Below are 21,862 nucleotides of genomic sequence, written 5' to 3'. Positions count from 1 at the left end.
TTTGAAATGCTTATTTATCATGAACACAACTTCTTGTTTATATTCAGCAAAAACCAAAGTTAGATGTAAACTTAGCGATAACGCAAGCAAATTGTTTAAACGGAGCAGTAAGAGTGCACATCGGGGAATTACAGCTTTGTGAAGTGCTGAAGGCGCTTAGTCAACTTAAGCCAAAGACATCTTCAGGTCCAGACCAGATACCGCCATATATATTGAAGGATTGCCGCATGGTGTTGGCAAAGCCCCTTCTCCATATATACAACTTATGCCTTAAAACAGCTGTTTTCCCAAACTGTTGGAAGATAAGTCGCGTCGTTCCAGTGCCCAAAGGGGGACGTGGTAACAGAGTGGATGAGTATAGGCCTGTTGCAATATTGCCCTCACCAGCGAAGGTGTTTGAGTCTGCGGTGCAAAAAAGCATATTGATACAGATACGATCGCACTTGTCAGACGCTCAACATGGCTTTAGATCCGAACGTAACACTGCTAGCAATCTACTAAGCTATATGGCGGATATTATACCCGTAGTCGACGGTGGCGGACAAGTCGATGCGGCCTACTTTGATTTCAAAAAAGCATTCGACCTGGTCAACAATGATGTGCTGATAAAAAAGTTAGCAGAATTTGGATTCACTCCGCATCTGTTAAACTTTATGGCTAATTATATGACGGATAGGCAGCAATACGTAAATTATGCTGGACATACATCAAAACCGTATTTTACAAGATCTGGTGTAGTTCAGGGCAGCAATTTGGGCCCCTTGGAGTTTATTTTGATGATAAATGATCTTCCAAAGGTAGTTCATTATGCGAAGTGCTTGCTTTTCGCTGATGACCTTAAACTATCATTGCCAATAAAAGATATAAGTGATTGTGAGAAACTTCAGAGCGATATTGATAGAGTTGTAGACTGGAGTAAAAATAATTTATTGCAGTTCAACACCTCAAAATGCATGATTATAACTTTCTCTAAAAGTACTCAAAACCAAACAAGGTATAACTACCACGTAGATGGGGCACAGATGTCGAGGGTAACTGAAGTTAAAGATCTTGGCGTTAATCTCAGTACTGACTTGAGTTATAGTAAGCACATAACTAATATTTGTAAGAAAGCTTTTAAAAACTTAGGGTTTATATTGCGGATGTCTCGAAATTTTTCGAATATTAGAGCTATTGTTAACTTATACAATACTCTAGTAAGAAGCCAGTTGGAATATAACTCCGTTATTTGGGGCCCGCATGAAATTAAATATAATCTTATGCTAGAGCGCATACAAAATAAATTCACTCGTTACCTTTACATGAGATTATACGGGGTTTATCCTTTCTATCCGCTTATGTATCCGACTTTATTCGTTTTGGGCATGGTGGGATATAACGAGCTGAGGGTTAGAAGGGACCTGGCGTTAATCTCGTACCTGTTCAGGATTTTTAGAGGTAGGATACATAATGCGGATATTTTGGGTAAAATGTATTTGTATGTACCAGATGGATACGCGGGGCGCCGGCGCCGGCCGCCGCTGCTGCTGGTGCCGTCCGCTCGCACCAACTTGCTAGGTCAGGCACCTATGACGCGTGCACTTCGTTCACTCAATGAAATAGCAATCAAAACGGATATATTTTGTTGCACTTGGGATGAATTCACGCGAGTAGCTTTATTTGTAATATGCTATAAAAAGTAATGTTAGTTTGTATGTAGTTATGTTATATATTTCTAATTTCGATGTAACCATGATGTAACCAATTAAATGTAAAACCACTATCGTATTGGGAAACTGTAATGTTAGTGTGTGTTTTCAATAAATAAATAAATAAATAAATAAATAAATAAATAAATTCTTATATTATGATGGCGTAAAAGAGTACATTCATACTTGTTAAATAATAAATATTAAATACAATTATTTTAAGTTAGGTAAACGGTTACACAGAGTCAAAATTCAATAACGTAGATAAATGGTTGGAAAGTATTTGGTCATAAAAATGATAAGTATAAGTACTTACTTATTTAATATAATATACCTAGCTGACTATGAAGGTTAAACACGAACTCTCTACATAATATCAAGTTACATAACATATGTGTATGACATAGGTAAATTCTAATTAATATGAACATATACGTATAACTAAACATAGATACTATTTGCAGGCCTGGCTTATTATTAGGTTACTCTGTGGGAGACCAAACTCAAATGGGATGCGGTGCAAATTATAGAGCTAAATTTAAAATGAATTTGTGCGCATTTTAATAAATTTTAATTGTTTACAGACTTTTGTATTTATGTTAATATATTTGTTGTAAGAAGAAAAACCATGCAAATTATGTGCCATTAGCGTAAACTTAGCGTAAATATTCCAATCGTCAAGCAAATTCTATTTACTTTCCAATTGAATAAATAACCACATTTAATGATATGATTGCTTTTAATTAATCTGTGATCGTAAAACATTTTTTATGATCATATAATTAAGTAACACAGACATGTATCAAGATAGACTAAGCGAGTGTATGTACTTCCCGTGTCCAAACTAAGATTATGAAACTTACTTGACGCTGGCCTACACTCAGTCCGCGCTTGCAGTTCGCCAAGGAAAGACGCGAAGCTGAATAAAGTAAAATGCCGAATTACGCCGTTATAAACTGTAGAAACTCCACAGCTGTGAGTGGCCAAGTTAGCAGAGATGTTTCCTTCCACCGGTAAGTAATTTTCTAATCAGAATATGCACTATTTATTTTAAAATCAAATAAAGAATATCTGTGGAAAACGATCGTGACAAACACGGATACCAAATCATACGAAATGATTCGGAATACATTGCGGCTTTTACTTGGCACGGTAAAGATCGAGTCGTATGATAACAAGCAATGAATAGCGTCTTCTCATTTTTCTGTTCTCATTTTTCTGTCCAATTTTGTGGTTAGTGATGTTCATTTGATGCAACAGTTCTCGATTCTAATCGATTTTATAATCGAACAGAAAAATGATAATTTGAAGGAGCAATTTTTCAGAAAAAAAGGCATAGATTTTTTTTGTCATTTAATACGACTTGACCTAGAACTTTTAAGTATTTTAATACAAAGGTACTAAAAATAAATATTATGACATGGACGCCATTAGTTAAAGTGTCATCTTGGGAGTTTTTTAAGAAAACTCCTTATTGCTTAGACTATGTTTGTTTTTTCAGTTTTCCAAGTAACCCGAACATAAAAGAAAAATGGATTGATGCAACGGGACATAAAGATTGATTGATTGACAGTTTCATCATTATTTCTTTCGATGGCCTCTCTAGTACGTAGTACACGGTAACTCAATGGGCATATGTAAGAAAAAGCTAAAACACATTAGTTTACTTGTTAGAATATTAAAAGGTTTATAAATTTATTTTATCATTCCTCTGTCTATGGTAATTATCATTTTTCTGTCTTGAATCGATTTAGTAATCGATTACGATTCATTTATTTAATTACCTCTTAGACATAGATCTAGTTTGATCTGATTTCTTTCGATTTACTTCGATGGGATAGGACGATACTGGAATCGCCGCGGGAGTGGCGTCCTAATCGATTTAGCGTAAAATGAAATTACCATCACTAAAAAGCGCTCGTGACGTCATAACGCGTCAAGGTCAGTACAAAAAATATGACACGCTTGGTTTTCATACAGATCGCGGTACTTGCGTAGTCTATCTATGTCTGTGTTAAGTAATCATTAAAATAATTGATGCAACAGCCATTTACATAATAATAATTTAAGAAAAAAAAAATTTGGTGAAAAATATTAATAATCAAATTAATTCACCTATTTATTTTATTTATGTGTTATTTTATGATTAAAGTGGTTTATCAAAAATACAACTAAATATTCTATTGTTTTAAATCTTATTTTAATAGAAATATCAAATAATGTTTTTCCGACCAACTCATGGTGCGGAGGCCGCGGCCGGAGCAAAGATCATTCTCAACAGGTCCGGACGAAATACCTAGGTACTTTTGCACGCCTCATAAGCGAAGCGTTGAGGTGGGTACTACTGTCACTTCGCGCAAAACATCTGATTTTTCAAACTTAAAATGTCTTTATGTATCATACATTGCACTTGTAAGATAATACATACACACACATATTAAGAAAAAACACTATTTTTAACGTTCATGATATTTTTAATGTCATTTTTGTTATTTAAACTAGTTAAAAAACAGTTTAAAAAAGTTCTGTCTTGGACGTCCGTGTGTCTGTATGTGCGGATCCTTTTTCTTGTTAACACGATAGCGACCGAAATACTTTACTAATCGAGTCTTTTTTTTTCTCTTACGCTTGAGTATGCTCAGGAATAGAACCCTTTCATTTTTCAGGGTCTGATTCGATGTGGTTTAATTGTTATTAAATAAACAAAAATAATAATTAATAAATATTTATTAAAAAAAAATTATGAGGCGTGCACTTTTGGATTTTCCAAATTATTTAATAATATGACGGCGTGTGTTTTTTAATTTTTACAAAATTTGCCTGTGGCTTCGCTTGCATGCAGTTTATCGTATGACATACCTACCTATGATAAAAAAATCAATAGTACCTGCGTCTTTGATGTAAAATTTTTTGGCATTGTTAAAAAATATCAAAATATGTTGAGCTGTTTTGACGTGAAAACAGGACAAACATACTGAGGCATTAAACACATTGAAAGGGCGAATATGATTTCCGCTTCCACAAAATAAAAAATGTAACGGCTGTTACACACCTGCCGTTTGTGGCCAAAGCTTCTGACATGCGCCAAGATGCAAACAATGCATTATCTGCTAGACACTTATCAATATACTAGCGGTCCGCCCCGGCTTCGCCCGTGGTACATATTTCATGCAAATTGGTTCAGTAGTTTAGGCGTAATTGAGTAACAGACAGACAGACAGAGTTACTTTCGCATTTATAATATTAAGTATGGATTTAGTTAATTCAAAAATCATAATCTTGTTTGGATTGCTACCTATATTTCATGCGTACAAAAATATAACCATCGCATCATTAAAATTGACTCTTGAATTAATATTTTAAGCTTTTTTCGGTCTATACACAGGTACATAGTACATAGGATCTATAGGTTTAGACAAAATAAATTTCAGGGACCTTATAAATAATAATAGAAACTGTCGAGATTTTCAGCTTTATAAAAGAAAGAAGACTTGACACCATCAGCATCCATTAGTGCTTCATAAGTGTTAACTTGTTATAACGGACAAAATATACTAATGATATGATGCTCTCCATTGATTTTCACAAATTTATCAGGCCCTAATATAAACAAAAAAATACTGTGGCTGTTGGGAATACGATGGGAATACGTTATCATACCATTTTCAAGAGCTTCTATGTTTATTTAGGTGCATTATCGTTGTAATATCATATATTAAAAAAAGTATATTGGGTCATTATTTAACGCTCGCATTTTGCTGATACCGTGATACGTATACAAAACATGGACGATTAATATAAATTTTCATTAAACGTGTTTTATCTCGCTAAGCTCACACGAGGAAGCCTACGCTTATATTTTATCAAACATTATGTTCTAGTAAAAGAAGCTGATAGTGCGTGTTATGAATATAGCATGATAACGTTGTTAGCAACACAACACTAATAACTACATAAGTTTACTCAATACTCATGTTTCAAAACTTTAAAAACACTTAAAAGTAAAAGAACAACAAGTTAGGTACGCCTTTTTTCTGAATTTTGCTTCTTAAAAAATATAATAAATGTCAGTGGCTATAATATTAAAATTCACATTTCACGAAACTTATCTTCTCTTAAATTAAAAACCACGGTTTCAAAGCTTTTTCCATCCTGAGGATAAGCTAGTAATTTTTCATATAATTAGTCGGCTAAGCGGCACTGGACTTTGGCTAATAATTATGGGCGACAGCTATCAGATCCAGAGTGCTCTTATTTGCAAAATTCATTTTGAAATATACTCGTATTATAGAGCTTTATTGCATGAATTAAACGTTGAATTATTTTATCTGTGCTTCACAATGGCGGATTGACATCACACACACAGTTCGTATCGTAAACTCGTTATTGACAGGCGCCAGATTCTATTACAAATACTAAACGGTTAAATTAAAGGATAGACGCTATGGTATAGGACGGACGTTTAATTATAAAATAATTATAGTCCAAGTAGAGCATTTCATACGATTCTAAAGATCTTCCAGGAATGTGTCAATAACTGTAGCAGTTGTTGAATAGGTTCTTATCGCCAGACGTGTCAGCTGGCGCCAAATTTGTTCTGTAGTTACTAGAACTACGTCGAGATATCTAGATATACCTTATTTAAGAGGAGACAACACACAGTGAACTAGGTATGTGAATGCTAGGTATAACTAACTAACTTTGGCTCAAACTTCTTCATTGTCAGAAGTGAACAGTTCCATTATACTGTCCCTCATGCACAGCGCTGGCGACTACTGGGAATAATTACTGTCTATACTGTCCACAGATTTTAGGATAATAACTCTTGTGACATCTTTGTCTATGGTAGAGTACTGAGCAAAAGAACATGCGGATAAAATTTTTTGATGGACTAAAAGATTTTATAAATCTCCCTATCCAATGAGTTTGTCTTATTTCATCAATGTTTCGATATGGATAATTTGAACTAATTCATGACAATCATATGTTTCTAGCAAAAATATTATTATTAGGTTGAAAGTTTGTGAATTGAGCATAATAGATACAGTTATAATTTTAGATTGAAATCATTATCAAAAAAAAAATATCCATTAGCAGGTCATTTTGATGAATGCGGAAACAATAGATGTAATTAATACACATTTCTTTCAAGCTTAACATTGCCCTTAACCTCAATGCCGTGGAGTGACAGCAAAATGTATAGCTACAGCATACCTACAAAGGAATGTTAATCACGACTCAGTATATAAACTTTTGTCTTCTTTCTTCATATTCTCTTTATGTGGAGATGCGAGAGCGTCGTTTGTGACACGTTATTGTAAACAACAAGTTATAATACCGTATGTTAGTAATTTAACGATGTTTTATAACAAATTTATTTCGAGCAATATTGTCTTTTGTCCGGGATAAGCTGGAAAACTATCAAATGCCTCTTTTTCAGAAATGCCCTATGGATAATTTATCAAGTAGTATCATTTGACCTTTTTACTAATACTGATCTGAAATTTATACGGTATTGAGACTCAATCATCGAATGAGAACCTGGCAAATAACGGGACTCGAGTCAGTTAAGGTTAAACTGAAATTGCGTCAATCTCACAAGCATAAAATTCATAAAAAAAAATATAAATGCGAAGAGTGATAAAGTCCCTTTTGGGGAAAAGTTGGAAGTTTTCCTTAATTGCGTAATTTTATGAACCATTTGGTTAAATTAATTGATAAACAAAAATAAGTAACGATGTTAACCTTTCCGCGAAAATAATTAAATTACGCCGCTCTACGTAGAACCAAAAATTATGGAAATAAATCTCAAAAATATTTAATGTAATATCACAGGTAATATAAAAATGGTCGATAGTAATATTAGACCGGGAGATACTGACACAAAATTTCGAGTCATTTGTAACAGGATGGCGGTTCTACAGGGTTCTTAGTACGCAATGACAAAAAGAAAAATGATGGTGTGAACGCTGGTACTGGCGGCTTAGTCGCGTGGGCGTTAGTCGAACTCGTCGGAAAATAGCGAAAGTCAAACGATTTGTAACAGTATGGCACTTATTTTTCCTGTAAGTTTGAGGATCAACGAATATAAATACAAAATTTCAAAGATCTAGGTGTTGGAAATCTTCACTTATATAAATTAATAATAAATTTATTTTTCAAGTATGACAGCACTTTTTCCCCCTACTAGAAGTATCTATACATATAATAAAATCGTAGGAAAGTCAAAACTGTACATTGAATATTTTTTTAAAAGAATACATAATCCATGATCTATAATCGATATAGAAGCCAAAAACATAGTTTTTAGAATTTTTGTCTGTTTGTCTGTTTGTCTGTTTGTCTGTTTGTCTGTATGTTTGTCCAGGCTAATCTCGAAAAGTACTGCATAGATTGACTTCAAATTTTGCATGAATATTACTAACAGGTCGGGTGAGGCTTTTTTAAACATATTATCATGCTATCACCTCCGGGGGAGGAGCTGTGAACCTTTTTTTTTCTTACGTATTCCGTATATTACGACAGCGTACAATCTAAAGACTCGTGTTTAAATGTTGGTTTCGGGTAAGCTATGCTATTATCTAGCTTTACACAATAAAAACTATGTCATTTACGTAATTTGGGCAGAGAATCAGTTTAATGAATTTATTAGTCTATACATATAATAAAATCGTAGGAAAGTCAAAACTGTACATTGAATATTTTTTTAAAAGAATACATAATCCATGATCTATAATCGATATAGAAGCCAAAAACATAGTTTTTAGAATTTTTGTCTGTTTGTCTGTTTGTCTGTTTGTCTGTATGTTTGTCCAGGCTAATCTCGAAAAGTACTGCATAGATTGACTTCAAATTTTGCATGAATATTACTAACAGGTCGGGTGAGGCTTTTTTAAACATATTATCATGCTATCACCTCCGGGGGAGGAGCTGTGAACCTTTTTTTTTCTTACGTATTCCGTATATTACGACAGCGTACAATCTAAAGACTCGTGTTTAAATGTTGGTTTCGGGTAAGCTATGCTATTATCTAGCTTTACACAATAAAAACTATGTCATTTACGTAATTTGGGCAGAGAATCAGTTTAATGAATTTATTAGTATACAAATTTGAAACAGCGCCATCTATGAGATTTCGTAAAAATCAAATCAATTTACATGTTAAAACTACTGAACACAATGTTAAAAATTAATAATTTAAATATAATTATGTTATTTATTTATTTAACTCTTTAACCCATATCTTCCCTTCCCTATAAGGTGCGCTTATAATTCGTGTGAATATACTACATTTTTAAAAGTGAGGGTAGATGTTTATTATTTTAAGTCAAACTAGACACCATTACAGTTAATCTAATATTGATTGTGTTCATTGGTTACATTTTTTAAAATCTTCGTGTTTTAAAAATTCGATAACGAGGCGGGACTCGAACCAGCATTCTTTAGTGGTCGAATTTTTTCTATTCTTTATAAATTTATTGTTTATGAATTTATATTTATAAACAATAATACAAAAAGGTTAGTTCGTTGATAATTATTATTCCTTCATCATTTACATGTTGTAAGTAAAAATATACTTTGACTGTTAATACTTTTGTTCAGTATTTACCTGTATGATTATTGCTTGGTAATTAATATATTTTCATGTCGTATACCTAATTAAAAACATAAGTTTGATGTGAAACTAGCTGGATTTATTTTTACACACTCACAGTCTTATATTTTGTGTTAATGTTAAAATAGTATTAATAGTGTAAATCATAATATTTTTTCACAATTAAAAATATTTCCTTTTTTCTGATGGTATTGGCATCGAATTAAACCGCGCTGTCGTTTCGTTCACAAAAAGTGAAGTTATGAGGACCGAATATGTAGCCGCCTCAACTTACGGAAACGAGAGTAACCTGCGTTGTCTGTTAGTTATTGTTTAGTCGAATTTAACGTTACATGGAAATTGGCATCTAATTATATGAATAATACTTATATTAAATCTGTAGAGGTCAATTCTGTACATGAAATATATTTCCTAAATAACTATCACGAGGTGATTAGGGATCGACACTGACGCCAAAAATTTTTGTCCGTCTGTCTGTCTGTATAACCGTTATAGAAACAAAAACTACTCGACGGATTTAAACGAAACTTGGTACAATTATTAGTATGAAAGAAATGTTCTCCATATTATATAAAAAATATCTCCCGACATCATAATTAATGTCTATCTTTTATGGTTGAGCTTAGGAGTTCAAAGCTTTCTGATTATATTTGTCTACTAGCTGTGCCCGCGACTTCGTCCGCGTGGAATAGTGACTATGGGACCTATGACCATGGGCTCAGGGTGGGGCAACAATAATTGTTTTTATTTTCATGCTTCCACTCCCACGCCCACTCCCAGGCCCACGCCAACGCCCACGCCCACTCCCCTTCACAATTGGTACCTACCAGATCAAAGCCAGGGTAAGCGCCCCACCCAGCCCCACCGTGGCTACGCCCATGCTGAATTACTACTTAACATACAATTATTGAGTAAATACCGTGTACTACCATAAATAATTAAAAGAATTGTTATTAAAATTTCTTACTAAACTGAGCTAAAAAACTTACGTACCAACTTATTAAAGAAAATCAAGAAATGAAATGCCTAACCTATACCAAATAGTTACTACATAATATTGTAATTAAAAATTATGATTAGTATATAATATCGAAAATCAAAAAAGAAATGCCTAACTAATTCTACGTAAAATTTCTTTTAAATTATGTCATATTATTTTTTAGGAACCAGGGGGGGAGAGGAGCAAATTCTATTTCCTTCCTTTCTTAAATGGATGTTTTTAATAATGTATGGTGTAGCCACTGATCAGCTTAATCGATACTCAATTTTTATCAAATCCGGCAACAAATCCAAATTAGATGTTTCCTGTCTCACGCACGTAACTAAAGGCTGAAGAGAGAGAGGGAGCACGTAACTTAACCGTTTAGACGAAGAAAAGTGTATAGAAAAAGGAATAAATAATTTCATAAACTTCCCAACGATCTTTAAAAATAAATTATTATATCATTTTTTTCATTCCCACTTTTACCCCTATGTAGGTATAATAAGTGGATGAACCGATTTCGATACAATTTATCTAAGAACCAGCGCGGCGTCGGAAAATATGCTGCCTAACAAAAAAAAGCCGCATCTAATTCGGTTTACCTGTTAGCCAGCTACGGTGCCATAGACAGACACACACACACACACAGAAATACATAGCAGTCAAACACATAACACCCGTCTTTTTGCGTCGGGGGTTAAAAATATAATACGACATAATTTAAAGGACATTTTGTGTGGAAAATTTACCTATTAGAAGTACCTAACCATAATGTTAATTTGACCCCGCCCCCCCTACTACCTCAGCTTACCCCCAAACCCTTGGGGAATTTTGATATGATCATCTGGACATGTAAAGGAATAACTGTAGCGTATAACAGATAAATTACGTTTTATCGTACACTGTACACTGTACAGTGTACAATAGAATGCCTTAGCAAATGTTCGCCGTGATTACTTATAAATTGTCATAACTTTTTTATTTATGAACCGATTGACATGAAATAAACACTAACTGTTAAATGAAGATTACCACAATACATTAGTGAAAACCGCATTTAAATCGGATAAGCCGTTTCTGAGATTAGCGTGCACAAACATACAGACAAACACACAAAAAAAATTTTAACTACAATTTTGGGTTCAAGATCGATTTAATAATAACACCTGCTAATTTTTTTCTACATATTTTCATTGTACAGACATCGCTTTTCCACAATTTTATTATATGTATTAATAATGAATCATCATCAGATTGATGATTATAACACTCTCAGTCCGTTTTAACTTAATTTTTATTTACTCGCATCAGTGCCACCTAAAAAATCTTTATATCGAAATTCGAGCAAAGCTAAGAAAATGAGAAATAAGAGTTCTCAAGGATCGTTAGAGGTAAGAGGCTTACTATTGACCGAAAACAACATATTGTGTTATGCCGAGAACCTGAAACCGCTTCACAACGAGAATTGCGGCTCACAGCTGACCGCGAACGGCATGTACTATCCTGTGAGACCGAAACCTTCACTGAGAGGGTATAACGTCTCACAGCTGATCGCAAATGGCATATTTTATCTCGATAATCTGAAACTTTTACTCAATATGAAGACCGATTGACAAATGATAGGGTGCACCATAATATTATTCGATCTCTTGAAGATGAACATGAGCATAAGCAATGACTAGAGTAGGGACGCGAATATTACCATTATTTGAGACAAGATTATTTGAGACAAGTACGATTAATAAGTTTGTTTAATGAAAGATTAAGAATTGAAACTATTTGGTCTCTTGAAACGGACGAATAGCGAGAGGCCCGTCTTACTGTAGACAGATTTCGACAGTCTTAATGACTTAAGAGGTAAACATAGAAGATCAATCTACGAATTCGGTGGTGTGGTCCGACAAATATAAAAGTGGGTTTGCTTATAACCTCACAATTGATTACAGATCATCTTCTGTATAGGCGATATTAACGTAGTATGTTCTTTTTGTAATGCTTTAAAGAGGATTAAGGAGTCGGCTTTCGTTTGAAGATACACCAGAACCTTTGAAATCACTACTTTTAGAGGAACATGTGCAATCTAAACAGTTCTTAGACAATATTCGCTCTTATAGTAGTGCGTTTTAAATGATCCTTTGGTGCTCAACAATTATCAGAGGATCCTTTCATGCTTACTTTTAAGATACAAGGTCAAGTTTATCAAGTTTATGATAGGATCCCTTTTGCCTGAAGGCCAACCTAAGTTTCTTCAAATATATTTTGTATTCGACTACAACGAATAGTCGAATACAAGAAATCAATATTTCTCGAATTTAAAATATTACAATTTTTCCTACAGTAGGGCGACGAATGTATTTTCGCATAGTAACGGAGGGGAACTCGCGGGGGGTCAAGTGACGCGGGCCACGTACCACAAACATGCTTAGTTTGTTGTACCGAGCGCGAAAGAAAGTCATCGTGTTTTTAGTAAAATTACTATGTAAACTAACGTAATTTAATACTTAGGTACATATTATATAATGATGCGCTCAAACTGTTAATCTACATTTAATTTAGATTATTATTTGAATTACTAAGTAATGTAGAATTTAAATCAAATTCATGTTTTCCTCAGATTTTCTATGTCCTCCGATTTTAAGATTTTCTTATCAGAGTATTCAATTTTAATGTAGTTTATTTTTATAAGAGACAATTAAGAACATTCAAAAATAAAGTGTCACGTATTTTTTTTAAACGACGAATGACGAAAAACGACGTAATCGCTGACGAAGTCGCGGGCAACAGCTAGTGGCAAATATAATAATGGTCACATTTTATCAAATACTCTCCAAAAAGCCAAATGCAATACTGGTACAAAAAGATAGGCGAAATAAAAAAATTTTGCAGATTTTCGGCGGTATGGCGACCATTTGGAATCGTCCGAAAAGTATGGCATGGCGATTTTCGTAAATGGCTGCACGACGATGGTTACCTGTGCAAAAGTTAGCTTGGTACAAATGGTTGAATAATTATTTTTTTTAAATCAACACATTCGCGTCGGTATGGTGGGCTGTAAGTCATACCGGAAAAGTATGGCATGACACTACCGCCTACTTCTTTTTTATGGGCTTTCGGTAAATTCTAAAATTTTTGTGTTACAAATCGTTTGACTTTCGCTATTTTTCCGACGAGTTCGACTAACGCCCACGCGACTAACCCACCGGTACCAGCGTTCACACCATCATTTTTCTTTTTGTCATTGCGTACTAAGACCCCTGTAGAACCGCCATCCTGTTACAAATGACTCGAAATTTTGTGTCAGTATCTCCCGGTCTATATAGTTAATCATCGCACATTTTCACTGTGACCTAATTGAATATTAAATCTTCAAGTGTCTTCAAACACTAGTTAGAAACTAGGAATTTAGTAAACTTCTATTTTTCACTCGATTCAAAAATCTAAAACTGTGAAAAATTGTAACATCTTATTTTAATACTTATCACATTACATAGTTAAGTGACTTGTCAAGGTTGAAGAACAATGGATGTTTGCGTCATGTCAACTCATTGAAAATGATTTCGCTTTCAGAAAAGGGATGAGCGTCCATGGAATTAGGATACAGTTTACAATTTACATACATAGCTAGTATACGCTTGTACTTTATGTCGGTTCCATGATTTAACTTTGATCTAATAACCATTGAATGACGATAGAGGTATCTTGCCGCTCCATTAATTTTGATGAAATGTGAAATCCTTTATGGACAATGCCAAGGAAACCAGATTTATTCGTTTCTTTTTCATTTGAAATACATGATCTGTGTAGGCATTCAAGAATGTTATGCGTTATTCATGAAATTCAAGTTTTTGGCTTGCGTTTTACATACATTCGTTTCGGAGACGAATCTTGAAATGTTCATTTATTGTAGGTACATTCATTGTTCACTTTCCCTTGAAGGTTTTAGAGTGCCTAAATAAGCGATGTATTGAATAAATATAAGGACAAGATCAAACTCACAATTATTTAGAAACATTTTTCAAGGAAATTTCTCAAGCAATCATAAAATAATGTAAAATCAATGACAATTACTTACCGAAATGTTTTGAGTGTCGAACGTGCGAAGGTGGGAAATATTTCCTTAAAGTGTTCTCCGAGAAAGTGAAGCACTTTCGCATGCACTAATGACACTTGTCATTAAAGAAACTGCCTTGCGATCACATATGAATTGTGAATGTAAATGAATGTAAAGTATTTATGAACGTACCTTTATTTCCTTTTCTTTGATAAAGAAAAAAATTGTATAAGTAGATATAGATTGATACTTATATTACTATTAGATTGTTTCTCACAGTAGTTTTGGTGACATTTGTTTAAGTAAATACCTACCACTTGAACTGACATGAAATCTAGAAAATGGTCTTGAGTCTATACACTTAAACGTTTAGTACAAATAACTTCTTTAGAAACAGTGAAATGTTGGATAAGCAAGTCCAGAGTGGTTTATCGTAGGTAATAGTAATTAAAGACAATTAAAATAACAACTAGACTGTTAATCTATTAGCATTTAGCATGTGCTATGACGAAATGTAGCTTACTAAAAGTTAAATTACCCAGTAATCAATCACACATCAGTGACGCAAATATTTTATTTCATCGGAACACACACTGAAATTGGCAGTTAATTGTATATTAAGTAGTGAAACGTGCTGATCTAAATGAACTACATATCCCTCGAGATGAATAAGTGGCTGATGCAGCTAAAACGTACTAGAAAATGGAGTTCTCATTTCATGATGAATACTTCAGTGTACAATGCTTTTGCGTATATACCAGTTGAGTGCAGGAAGAAGAATCATAAAACTTTATTCTAGTAAACAAAATACAACTTTGAGCTCTCTCTGAAGGATTTTCTGTGGTGTATGTGGACAGGATTCTTTTCATGTTCAGGTACGTTTTATAACGTTAGTCATATTTTCAAACTTATCTTCAACAATCTTTTTGAGATATTTTATCTCAGTGGTACTTGATAATTTATCTGCATATGTTATTTAGATAAGAGTTTCAATACCTTAACAAGTGCTATACAGCACGAGTAAACAAGGTTCAATATCATGTTTTCACTTTTTAATTAGATTTTTAGGCAGAGAACTTGAAATTGACATGAGAAGAAATTCAGGAAACATCGTTACACAGTTTACTCCCATAGTTTTTATGTAAATAGTATAATAATCTATTTACATATAATAAAATCGTAGGAAAGTCAAAACTGTACATTGAATATTTTTTTAAAAGAATACATAATCCATGATCTATAATCGATATAGAAGCCAAAAACATAGTTTTTAGAATTTTTGTCTGTTTGTCTGTTTGTCTGTTTGTCTGTATGTTTGTCCAGGCTAATCTCGAAAAGTACTGCATAGATTGACTTCAAATTTTGCATGAATATTACTAACAGGTCGGGTGAGGCTTTTTTAAACATATTATCATGCTATCACCTCCGGGGGAGGAGCTGTGAACCTTTTTTTTTCTTACGTATTCCGTATATTACGACAGCGTACAATCTAAAGACTCGTGTTTAAATGTTGGTTTCGGGTAAGCTATGCTATTATCTAGCTTTACACAATAAAAACTATGTCATTTACGTAATTTGGGCAGAGAATCAGTTTAATGAATTTATTAGTATACAAATTTGAAACAGCGCCATCTATGAGATTTCGTAAAAATCAAATCAATTTACATGTTAAAACTACTGAACACAATGTTAAAAATTAATAATTTAAATATAATTATGTTATTTATTTATTTAACTCTTTAACCCATATCTTCCCTTCCCTATAAGGTGCGCTTATAATTCGTGTGAATATACTACATTTTTAAAAGTGAGGGTAGATGTTTATTATTTTAAGTCAAACTAGACACCATTACAGTTAATCTAATATTGATTGTGTTCATTGGTTACATTTTTTAAAATCTTCGTGTTTTAAAAATTCGATAACGAGGCGGGACTCGAACCAGCATTCTTTAGTGGTCGAATTTTTTCTATTCTTTATAAATTTATTGTTTATGAATTTATATTTATAAACAATAATACAAAAAGGTTAGTTCGTTGATAATTATTATTCCTTCATCATTTACATGTTGTAAGTAAAAATATACTTTGACTGTTAATACTTTTGTTCAGTATTTACCTGTATGATTATTGCTTGGTAATTAATATATTTTCATGTCGTATACCTAATTAAAAACATAAGTTTGATGTGAAACTAGCTGGATTTATTTTTACACACTCACAGTCTTATATTTTGTGTTAATGTTAAAATAGTATTAATAGTGTAAATCATAATATTTTTTCACAATTAAAAATATTTCCTTTTTTCTGATGGTATTGGCATCGAATTAAACCGCGCTGTCGTTTCGTTCACAAAAAGTGAAGTTATGAGGACCGAATATGTAGCCGCCTCAACTTACGGAAACGAGAGTAACCTGCGTTGTCTGTTAGTTATTGTTTAGTCGAATTTAACGTTACATGGAAATTGGCATCTAATTATATGAATAATACTTATATTAAATCTGTAGAGGTCAATTCTGTACATGAAATATATTTCCTAAATAACTATCACGAGGTGATTAGGGATCGACACTGACGCCAAAAATTTTTGTCCGTCTGTCTGTCTGTATAACCGTTATAGAAACAAAAACTACTCGACGGATTTAAACGAAACTTGGTACAATTATTAGTATGAAAGAAATGTTCTCCATATTATATAAAAAATATCTCCCGACATCATAATTAATGTCTATCTTTTATGGTTGAGCTTAGGAGTTCAAAGCTTTCTGATTATATTTGTCTACTAGCTGTGCCCGCGACTTCGTCCGCGTGGAATAGTGACTATGGGACCTATGACCATGGGCTCAGGGTGGGGCAACAATAATTGTTTTTATTTTCATGCTTCCACTCCCACGCCCACTCCCAGGCCCACGCCAACGCCCACGCCCACTCCCCTTCACAATTGGTACCTACCAGATCAAAGCCAGGGTAAGCGCCCCACCCAGCCCCACCGTGGCTACGCCCATGCTGAATTACTACTTAACATACAATTATTGAGTAAATACCGTGTACTACCATAAATAATTAAAAGAATTGTTATTAAAATTTCTTACTAAACTGAGCTAAAAAACTTACGTACCAACTTATTAAAGAAAATCAAGAAATGAAATGCCTAACCTATACCAAATAGTTACTACATAATATTGTAATTAAAAATTATGATTAGTATATAATATCGAAAATCAAAAAAGAAATGCCTAACTAATTCTACGTAAAATTTCTTTTAAATTATGTCATATTATTTTTTAGGAACCAGGGGGGGAGAGGAGCAAATTCTATTTCCTTCCTTTCTTAAATGGATGTTTTTAATAATGTATGGTGTAGCCACTGATCAGCTTAATCGATACTCAATTTTTATCAAATCCGGCAACAAATCCAAATTAGATGTTTCCTGTCTCACGCACGTAACTAAAGGCTGAAGAGAGAGAGGGAGCACGTAACTTAACCGTTTAGACGAAGAAAAGTGTATAGAAAAAGGAATAAATAATTTCATAAACTTCCCAACGATCTTTAAAAATAAATTATTATATCATTTTTTTCATTCCCACTTTTACCCCTATGTAGGTATAATAAGTGGATGAACCGATTTCGATACAATTTATCTAAGAACCAGCGCGGCGTCGGAAAATATGCTGCCTAACAAAAAAAAGCCGCATCTAATTCGGTTTACCTGTTAGCCAGCTACGGTGCCATAGACAGACACACACACACACACAGAAATACATAGCAGTCAAACACATAACACCCGTCTTTTTGCGTCGGGGGTTAAAAATATAATACGACATAATTTAAAGGACATTTTGTGTGGAAAATTTACCTATTAGAAGTACCTAACCATAATGTTAATTTGACCCCGCCCCCCCTACTACCTCAGCTTACCCCCAAACCCTTGGGGAATTTTGATATGATCATCTGGACATGTAAAGGAATAACTGTAGCGTATAACAGATAAATTACGTTTTATCGTACACTGTACACTGTACAGTGTACAATAGAATGCCTTAGCAAATGTTCGCCGTGATTACTTATAAATTGTCATAACTTTTTTATTTATGAACCGATTGACATGAAATAAACACTAACTGTTAAATGAAGATTACCACAATACATTAGTGAAAACCGCATTTAAATCGGATAAGCCGTTTCTGAGATTAGCGTGCACAAACATACAGACAAACACACAAAAAAAATTTTAACTACAATTTTGGGTTCAAGATCGATTTAATAATAACACCTGCTAATTTTTTTCTACATATTTTCATTGTACAGACATCGCTTTTCCACAATTTTATTATATGTATTAATAATGAATCATCATCAGATTGATGATTATAACACTCTCAGTCCGTTTTAACTTAATTTTTATTTACTCGCATCAGTGCCACCTAAAAAATCTTTATATCGAAATTCGAGCAAAGCTAAGAAAATGAGAAATAAGAGTTCTCAAGGATCGTTAGAGGTAAGAGGCTTACTATTGACCGAAAACAACATATTGTGTTATGCCGAGAACCTGAAACCGCTTCACAACGAGAATTGCGGCTCACAGCTGACCGCGAACGGCATGTACTATCCTGTGAGACCGAAACCTTCACTGAGAGGGTATAACGTCTCACAGCTGATCGCAAATGGCATATTTTATCTCGATAATCTGAAACTTTTACTCAATATGAAGACCGATTGACAAATGATAGGGTGCACCATAATATTATTCGATCTCTTGAAGATGAACATGAGCATAAGCAATGACTAGAGTAGGGACGCGAATATTACCATTATTTGAGACAAGATTATTTGAGACAAGTACGATTAATAAGTTTGTTTAATGAAAGATTAAGAATTGAAACTATTTGGTCTCTTGAAACGGACGAATAGCGAGAGGCCCGTCTTACTGTAGACAGATTTCGACAGTCTTAATGACTTAAGAGGTAAACATAGAAGATCAATCTACGAATTCGGTGGTGTGGTCCGACAAATATAAAAGTGGGTTTGCTTATAACCTCACAATTGATTACAGATCATCTTCTGTATAGGCGATATTAACGTAGTATGTTCTTTTTGTAATGCTTTAAAGAGGATTAAGGAGTCGGCTTTCGTTTGAAGATACACCAGAACCTTTGAAATCACTACTTTTAGAGGAACATGTGCAATCTAAACAGTTCTTAGACAATATTCGCTCTTATAGTAGTGCGTTTTAAATGATCCTTTGGTGCTCAACAATTATCAGAGGATCCTTTCATGCTTACTTTTAAGATACAAGGTCAAGTTTATCAAGTTTATGATAGGATCCCTTTTGCCTGAAGGCCAACCTAAGTTTCTTCAAATATATTTTGTATTCGACTACAACGAATAGTCGAATACAAGAAATCAATATTTCTCGAATTTAAAATATTACAATTTTTCCTACAGTAGGGCGACGAATGTATTTTCGCATAGTAACGGAGGGGAACTCGCGGGGGGTCAAGTGACGCGGGCCACGTACCACAAACATGCTTAGTTTGTTGTACCGAGCGCGAAAGAAAGTCATCGTGTTTTTAGTAAAATTACTATGTAAACTAACGTAATTTAATACTTAGGTACATATTATATAATGATGCGCTCAAACTGTTAATCTACATTTAATTTAGATTATTATTTGAATTACTAAGTAATGTAGAATTTAAATCAAATTCATGTTTTCCTCAGATTTTCTATGTCCTCCGATTTTAAGATTTTCTTATCAGAGTATTCAATTTTAATGTAGTTTATTTTTATAAGAGACAATTAAGAACATTCAAAAATAAAGTGTCACGTATTTTTTTTAAACGACGAATGACGAAAAACGACGTAATCGCTGACGAAGTCGCGGGCAACAGCTAGTGGAAAATAAATCCATGAGAAACCAAGAAAATGCTCAGCTTTATCATGTAGGACACCATAAGCAAAGGCCATTCACGTGTTTATAATTAACTAGCTGTTGCCCGCGACTTCGTCAGCGATTACGTCGTTTTTCGTCATTCGTCGTTTAAAAAAAATACGTGACACTTTATTTTTGAATGTTCTTAATTGTCTCTTATAAAAATAAACTACGTTAAAATTGAATACTCTGATAAGAAAATCTTAAAATCGGAGGACATAGAAAATCTGAGGAAAACATGAATTTGATTTAAATTCTACATTACTTAGTAATTCAAATAATAATCTAAATTAAATGTAGATTAACAGTTTGAGCGCATCATTATATAATATGTACCTAAGTATTAAATTACGTTAGTTTACATAGTAATTTTACTAAAAACACGATGACTTTCTTTCGCGCTCGGTACAACAAACTAAGCATGTTTGTGGTACGTGGCCCGCGTCACTTGACCCCCCGCGAGTTCCCCTCCGTTACTATGCGAAAATACATTCGTCGCCCTACTGTAGGAAAAATTGTAATATTTTAAATTCGAGAAATATTGATTTCTTGTATTCGACTATTCGTTGTAGTCGAATACAAAATATATTTGAAGAAACTTAGGTTGGCCTTCAGGCAAAAGGGATCCTATCATAAACTTGATAAACTTGACCTTGTATCTTAAAAGTAAGCATGAAAGGATCCTCTGATAATTGTTGAGCACCAAAGGATCATTTAAAACGCACTACTATAAGAGCGAATATTGTCTAAGAACTGTTTAGATTGCACATGTTCCTCTAAAAGTAGTGATTTCAAAGGTTCTGGTGTATCTTCAAACGAAAGCCGACTCCTTAATCCTCTTTAAAGCATTACAAAAAGAACATACTACGTTAATATCGCCTATACAGAAGATGATCTGTAATCAATTGTGAGGTTATAAGCAAACCCACTTTTATATTTGTCGGACCACACCACCGAATTCGTAGATTGATCTTCTATGTTTACCTCTTAAGTCATTAAGACTGTCGAAATCTGTCTACAGTAAGACGGGCCTCTCGCTATTCGTCCGTTTCAAGAGACCAAATAGTTTCAATTCTTAATCTTTCATTAAACAAACTTATTAATCGTACTTGTCTCAAATAATCTTGTCTCAAATAATGGTAATATTCGCGTCCCTACTCTAGTCATTGCTTATGCTCATGTTCATCTTCAAGAGATCGAATAATATTATGGTGCACCCTATCATTTGTCAATCGGTCTTCATATTGAGTAAAAGTTTCAGATTATCGAGATAAAATATGCCATTTGCGATCAGCTGTGAGACGTTATACCCTCTCAGTGAAGGTTTCGGTCTCACAGGATAGTACATGCCGTTCGCGGTCAGCTGTGAGCCGCAATTCTCGTTGTGAAGCGGTTTCAGGTTCTCGGCATAACACAATATGTTGTTTTCGGTCAATAGTAAGCCTCTTACCTCTAACGATCCTTGAGAACTCTTATTTCTCATTTTCTTAGCTTTGCTCGAATTTCGATATAAAGATTTTTTAGGTGGCACTGATGCGAGTAAATAAAAATTAAGTTAAAACGGACTGAGAGTGTTATAATCATCAATCTGATGATG

At 33.8% G+C, this 21,862-nt stretch overlaps 1 protein-coding gene across 5 annotated transcripts in view; it reads left to right on the top strand.

Annotated features, from left to right (window-relative positions):
• Nucleotides 1-21,862, top strand: part of LOC149907554 (guanine nucleotide exchange factor DBS-like) — a 115,381-nt gene that overhangs the window by 14,461 nt on the left and 79,058 nt on the right. The gene's annotated exons all lie outside the window — the stretch shown is intronic.

This window comes from Colias eurytheme, chromosome 6 (genome assembly GCF_061535395.1).
Source record: "Colias eurytheme isolate Ceu_HAF_F1 chromosome 6, ilColEury1 Martin Lab GWU primary, whole genome shotgun sequence".
NCBI lineage: Eukaryota > Metazoa > Arthropoda > Insecta > Lepidoptera > Pieridae > Colias > Colias eurytheme.
The sequence above is the reverse complement of the archived record's forward strand: the minus strand, read 5'-3'. Positions and strand labels throughout refer to the sequence as shown.